The 7,500-nt window shown below is 46.9% G+C and overlaps 1 pseudogene across 1 annotated transcript in view; it reads right to left on the reverse strand.

The window, feature by feature from the left end:
* LOC311149452 (plasma membrane calcium-transporting ATPase 3-like) overlaps nt 1–7,500 on the reverse strand; it is a 172,721-nt pseudogene that overhangs the window by 20,906 nt on the left and 144,315 nt on the right. Inside the window, exons 18-21 of the transcript in view lie at nt 6,589–6,695; nt 2,710–2,901; nt 2,368–2,581; nt 1,628–1,839 (exon numbers count right to left, since the gene is read on the reverse strand). The product of the transcript in view is annotated as a plasma membrane calcium-transporting ATPase 3-like (transcript). The remainder of the gene's footprint in view (nt 1–1,627; nt 1,840–2,367; nt 2,582–2,709; nt 2,902–6,588; nt 6,696–7,500) is intronic.

Raw genomic sequence — 7,500 nt, forward strand, 5'->3', positions numbered from 1 at the left:
TAACATAACTACTATCACAGCTGAATGGCTCGCCCCCCCACTGGACTATCACCACCTAGATAACATAACTACTATCACAGCTGAATGGCTCGCCCCCCCCACTGGACTATCACCACCTAGATAACATAACTACTATCACAGCTGAATGGCTCGCCCCCCCCCACTGGACTATCACCACCTAGATAACATAACTACTATCACAGCTGAATGGCTCGCCCCCCCCCCCACTGGACTATCACCACCTAGATAACATAACTACTATCACAGCTGAATGGCTCGCCCCCCCACTGGACTATCACCACCTAGATAACATAACTACTATCACAGCTGAATGGCTCGCCCCCCCCCACTGGACTATCACCACCTAGATAACATAACTACTATCACAGCTGAATGGCTCGCCCCCCCCCCCACTGGACTATCACCACCTAGATAACATAACTACTATCACAGCTGAATGGCTCGCCCCCCCACTGGACTATCACCACCTAGATAACATAACTACTATCACAGCTGAATGGCTCGCCCCCCCCACTGGACTATCACCACCTAGATAACATAACTACTATCACAGCTGAATGGCTCGCCCCCCCCACTGGACTATCACCACCTAGATAACATAACTACTATCACAGCTGAATGGCTCGCCCCCCACCCACTGGACTATCATCACCTAGATAACATAACTACTATCACAGCTGAATGGCTCGCCCCCCACTGGACTATCACCACCTAGATAACATAACTACTATCACAGCTGAATGGCTTGCCCCCCCACTGGACTATCACCACCTAGATAACATAACTACTATCACAGCTGAATGGCTTGCCCCCCCACTGGACTATCATCACCTAGATAACATAACTACTATCACAGCTGAATGGCTCGCCCCCCCACTGGACTATCACCACCTAGATAACGGTTAACAACTCCACAGTGTCCCCCTCCCAGAGTGCAGAGAACTTGGTGTGACCCTGCTCCCCCCCCCCCCCCCCCTTGGTGTGACCCTGTCGTTCTCTGCAAACATTAAAGTAGTGACCTGCTCCTGCAGGTTCATTCTCTACAACATCCGTAGAGTACGACCCTACCTCACACAGGAAGCGGCGCAGGTCCTAATCCAGGCAATTGACTATCATGTAAATAACATAACTACTATCACAGCTGAACTAGATAACATATGATATCACCACCGAGGGAATAACATGAATAATATAACATCACAGTATTACCCATAATGCTACAAATGCTCAACATTTCATTAGATAACACATGGCAGTCTCTGTCTGTGTGTCTGTGTGTGTGCAGCCAGTCTCTGTCTGTGTGTCTCTGTGTCTGCAGCCAGTCTCTGTCTGTGTGTCTGTGTGTCTGTGTGTCTGTGTGTCTGTGCGTGTGCAGCCAGTCTCTGTCTGTGTGTCTGTGTGTCTGTGCGTGTGCAGCCAGTCTCTGTCTGTGTGTCTGTGCGTGTGCAGCCAGTCTCTGTCTGTGTGTCTGTGTGTCTGTGTGTCTGTGTGTCTGTGTGTCTGTGTGTCTGTGTGTGTGCAGCCAGTCTCTGTCTGTGTGTCTGTGTGTCTGTGTGTCTGTGTGTCTGTGTGTCTGTGTGTCTGTGTGTGTGTGTGTGCAGCCTACCTGGATAACTAAGGTTCCGAACACTATGGAACAGAAGATTGGGTTGGCGAAGATTCCGTCGAAGACGTTGCGTTCCCCGTGGATCTTCCTGGCGTTGATCTCATTAAAGAGCTGCATGAGGACGAAGGTGTTGAAAATGATGGTGTAGTGTTCTGACGGAGGGGAGTGGAGTGGAGCGTTGCGACCACTGTCTATGTTAAAGATACGCTCTCCTAAAGGAGAGAGGATGGGAAGGATGGAGAGATGGGAAGGATGGAGAGAGGAGAAGGAAGGAGAGAGGAGAGGGGAGAGGAGAGGGTAGAGGAGAGATGAGAGGGGAAGGAGAGAGGAGAAGGAAGGAGAGAGGAGAGGAGAGGAGAGAGGAGAGGAGAGAGGAGAGGGGAAGGAGAGAGGAGAGGAGAGAGGTGAGGGGAAGGAGAGAGGAGAGAGGAGAGGAGAGAGAGGAGGGAGAGGAGTGGAGGAGAGGGAAGAGGAGAGGAGAGGAGAGGAGAGGAGAGGAGAGGAGAGGAGAGGAGAGGAGAGGAGAGGAGAGGAGAGGAGAGGGAAGAGAGGAGATAAGAGGAGATGAGAGGAAAAAAGAGGAGGAGAGAAGAGAGAAGAGGGAGAGGAGGATTTTATAAAGCAGACACAAGAGAGGAGAGGAGAGAAGTTCTTAAAGGGAAAGAGAACTGGAGGCAAGATGATGAATGAGGAGAAGGAAAGTTATGGATAGAAAGTGTGTGTGTGTGTGTGTGTGTTACCTATAAACAGCAGAGTAAAGATTATGATGAGCTGGTAGACTCCATGACCCAGAATGTTCTTCAACATCGTCAAGGAGATGAGAGGGTTGTTGCGGCCGTAGGGTTTCCGTAGCAACAGGGACTCTGTGGGGGGTTCTGTTGCTAGGGCAAGAGAGGCGAAGGTATCCATGATAAGGTTAACCCATAACATCTGGACTGCTTTCAGAGGAGAGTCCTGGGGGAGGGGGGGGGGGGGGGAGGGGGGGTTAGAGGGGTGGATGAGAATGTGTGAAAAGCCACTACTGACGTCCACAATGTTGAGTGTGCGTTTTGTGTGTGTGTGTGTGTGTGTGTGTGTGTTACCTGTGTGATGCAGGCCCCAGTGAAGGCCACTATGACAGCCACCACGTTGACCGTCAGCTGGAACTGGAGGAACTTGGAGATGCTGTCGTAGACATTCCTCCCCCACATCACAGCCTTTACTATACTACTGAAGTTATCATCCGTTAATATGATGTCAGACGCCTCCTTGGCCACGTCTGTACCGGCTATACCCTGGAGAGAGAAGAGGTATGGTTAAATACCGGCTATAACCTGGAGAGAAGAGGTATGGTTTAATACCGGCTATACCCTGGAGAGAGAAGAGGTATGGTTAAATACCGGCTATACCCTGGAGAGAGAAGAGGTATGGTTTAATACCGGCTATACCCTGGAGAGTGAAGAGGTATGGTTTAATACCGGCTATACCCTGGAGAGAGAAGAGGTATGGTTTAATACCGGCTATACCCTGGAGAGAGAAGAGGTATGGTTTAATACCGGCTATACCCTGGAGAGAGAAGAGGTATGGTTTAATACCGGCTATACCCTGGAGAGTGAAGAGGTATGGTTTAATACCGGCTATACCCTGGAGAGGAGGTATGGTTTAATACCGGCTATACCCTGGAGAGAAGAGGTATGGTTAAATACCGGCTATACCCTGGAGAGAAGTATGGTTAAATACCGGCTATAACCTGGAGAGAAGAGGTATGGTTAAATACCGGCTATACCCTGGAGAGAGAAGAGGTATGGTTTAATACCGGCTATACCCTGGAGAGAGAAGAGGTATGGTTAAATAACGGCTATAACCTGAAGAGAGAGAAGAGGTATGGTTTAATATTGGCTATACCCTGGAGAGAAGTATGGTTAAATACCGGCTATACCCTGGAGAGAGAAGAGGTATGGTTTAATACCGGCTATACCCTGGAGAGAGAAGAGGTATGGTTAAATACCGGCTAAACCCTGGAGAGAGAAGAGGTATGGTTTAATACCGGCTATACCCTGGAGAGAGAAGAGGTATGGTTTAATACCGGCTATAACCTGGAGAGAGAAGAGGTATGGTTTAATACCGGCTATAACCTGGAGAGAGAAGAGGTATGGTTTAATACCGGCTATACCCTGGAGAGAGAAGAGGTATGGTTTAATACCGGCTATACCCTGGAGAGAGAAGAGGTATGGTTTAATACCAGCTATACCCTGGAGAGAAGAGGTATGGTTTAATACCGGCTATACCCTGGAGAGAGAAGAGGTATGGTTTAATACCGGCTATAACCTGGAGAGAAGAGGTATGGTTTAATACCGGCTATACCCTGGAGAGAGAAGAGGTATGGTTAAATACCGGCTATACCCTGGAGAGAAGAGGTATGGTTTAATACCGGCTATACCCTGGAGAGAGAAGAGGTATGGTTTAATACCAGCTATACCCTGGAGAGAGAAGAGGTATGGTTAAATACCGGCTATACCCTGGAGAGAAGTATGGTTAAATACCGGCTATACCCTGGAGAGAAGAGGTATGGTTAAATACCGGCTATACCCTGGAGAGAGAAGAGGTATGGTTTAATACCGGCTATACCCTGGAGAGAGAAGAGGTATGGTTTAATACTGGCTATACCCTGGAGAGAGAAGAGGTATGGTTTAATACCGGCTATACCCTGGAGAGAAGTATGGTTAAATACCGGCTAAACCCTGGAGAGAAGAGGTATGGTTTAATACCGGCTATCCCGAGTGGCGCAGTGGTCTAAGGCACTGCATCGCAGTGCTAGCTGTGCCACTAGAGATCCTGGTTCGAATCCAGGCTCTGTCGTAGCCGGCCGCGACCGGGAGACCCATGGGGCGGCGCACAATTGGCCCAGCGTCGTCCAGGGTAGGGGAGGGAATGGCCGGCAGGGATGTAGCTCAGTTGGTAGAGCATGGCGTTTGCAACGCCAGGGTTGTGGGTTCGATTCCCACGGGGGGCCAGTATGAAAAAGAAAAAATAATGTATGCACTCACTAACTGTAAGTCGCTCTGGATAAGAGCGTCTGCTAAATAACCTGGAGAGAGAAGAGGTATGGTTTAATACTGGCTATACCCTGGAGAGAGAAGAGGTATGGTTAAATACCGGCTATACCCTGGAGAGAAGTATGGTTAAATACCGGCTAAACCCTGGAGAGAAGAGGTATGGTTTAATACCGGCTAAACCCTGGAGAGAAGAGGTATGGTTAAATACCGGCTATACCCTAGAGAGAGAAGAGGTATGGTTTAATACCAGCTATACCCTGGAGAGAAGAGGTATGGTTTAATACCGGCTATACCCTGGAGAGAGAAGAGGTATGGTTAAATACCGGCTATACCCTGGAGAGAGAAGAGGTATGGTTAAATACCGGCTATACCCTGGAGAGAAGAGGTATGGTTAAATACCAGCTATACCCTGGAGAGAGAAGAGGTATGGTTAAATACCGGCTATAACCTGGAGAGAGAAGAGGTATGGTTTAATACCGGCTAAACACTGGAGAGAGAAGAGGTATGGTTAAATACCGGCTATAACCTGGAAAAAATAGGTACTTTTTTTCACTTTAACTATTTGCACATCGTTACAACACTGTACACCTACTCATTCAAGGGTTTTTCTTTATTTTTACATTGTAGAATAATAGTGAAGACAAACTATGAAATAACACATATGGAATCATGTAGTAACCAAAAAAGTTTGAGATTCTTCAAAGTAGCCACCCTTTGCCTTGATGACAGCTTTGCACACTCTTGGCATTCTCTCAACCAGCTTCATGAGGTAGTCACCTGGAATGCATTTCAATTAACAGGTGTGCCTTCTTAAAAAAGGAATTTCTTTCCTTCTTAATGCGTTTGAGCCAATCAGTTGTGTTGTGACAAGGTAGGGGTGGTATACAGAAGATAGCCCTATTTGGTAAAAGACCAAGTCCATATTATGGCAAGAACAGCTCAAATAAGCAAAGAGAAACGACAGTCCATCATTACTTTAAGACATGAAGGTCAGTCAATATGGAACATTTCAAGAACTTTGAAAGTTTCTTCAAGTGCAGTTGCAAAAACCATCAAGCGCTATAATGAAACTGGCTCTCATGAGGACCACCACAGGAATGGAAGACCCAGAGTTACTTCTGCTGCAGAGGATAAGTTCATTAGAGTTACCAGCCTCAGAGATTGCAGCCCAAATAAACGCTTCACAGAGTTCAAGTCACAGACACATCTCAACATCAACTGTTCAGAGGGGACTGTGTGAATCAGGCCTTCATGGTCGAATTGCTGCAAAGAAACCACTACTAAAGAACACCAATAAGAAGAAGAGACCTGCTTGGGCCAAGAAACACGAGCAATGGACATTAGACCGGTGGAAATTTGTCCTTTGGTCTGGAGTCCAAATTTGAGATTTTTGGTTCCAACCGGCGTGTCTTTGTGAGACCCAGTGTGGGTGAACGGAGGATCTCCGCATGTGTAGTTCCCACCGTAAAGCATGGAGGAGGAGGTGTTATGGTGTGGGGATGCTTTGCTGGTGACACTGTGATTTATGTAGAATTCAAGGCACACTTAACCAGCATTGCTACCACAGCATTCTGCAGTGATACGTCATCCAATCTGGTTTGGGCTTAGTGGGACTATCATTTGTTTTTCAACAGGACAATGACCCAACATACCTCCAGGCTGTGTAAGGGCTATTTGACCAAGAAGGAGAGTGATGGAGTGCTGCATCAGATGACCTGGCCTCCACAATCCCCCGACCTCAACCCAAGCGAGATGGTTTGGGATGAGTCGGACCGCAGAGTGAAGGAAAAGCTGCCAACAAGTGCTCAGCATATGTGGGAACTACTTCGACACTGTTGGAAAAGCATTCCAGGTGAAGCTGGTTGACCATTCATAACATTCGTGTCTCAGCAGTGACAACCCATAATACTTTGAGCAGGGCGTTACCATTGCAAAGCCCACGTCGGCCTTCTTCAGCGCCGGCCCGTCATTTGTCCCGTCTCCCGTTACCGCGACAACCTGCCTCAGCTCCAACACAGTGCTGTCCATGATGCCTGAACACACACACACGTTGATACACAGTAGGTCACATTTTCTAAAGATTGACAAAAACATTATCCGTTCGACAGGGGGGGATCTTTCTTTTGTCTAACTTTATTGCGACAAATCATGATGGAAACAGTGTTTTTCAAATAAATTATGATTGCCGAATACTTTTGAAGGTACGCGGGGGCACGTGATGTCATCGCGTAACTATAAGTTCCACTCCACATTTAATTCTAAATGCCTACTGCTTGCAAAATATTTTTTTTATTTTTATAGTTTAAACAATTATGATTGTCCTGACTTCCAAGAATGCCTGAATTGCTTCGCCTTGTTTTTCTGGTTGGCTGGCAAGTATCAACATCCAATTATTTCCGATCTACAGGAGTTTCACCATGATACGGATTGTGGCGATACGTTGGCACATGATAATTATAAGGATATGGCACATTTTTGTGAATTATTGCATTCTATCCATGCTGGCTTTCACAGGCTACCTGAGACATGAAACAGATAAGTGGGAGGGCATACAGGCTGTCACCAATTTATTAATGCGCAATTTGCCTAAATGGGTAATGGAAACACTTCAACCACTTCATTTATCTAAAAATTGGTGTGAGGTCATTACGTCCAGCTGTTTTTATCTACACAAGATAGTTAAATGGCGCCCTAGCAGGCAATTGTCACATATATTCTCTATGCGAACTTTTCTAAATGTCAACAAAAAAAATCACTGGACAAGTTAATGGAAACATAGCTACTGTCTATCACCTTGCAGCTGCGTTATCAATTGTAATTTGTAGGCTGTAGCAACCT

Source organism: Coregonus lavaretus (assembly GCF_964263955.1).
Source record: "Coregonus lavaretus genome assembly, chromosome: 22".
NCBI lineage: Eukaryota > Metazoa > Chordata > Actinopteri > Salmoniformes > Salmonidae > Coregonus > Coregonus lavaretus.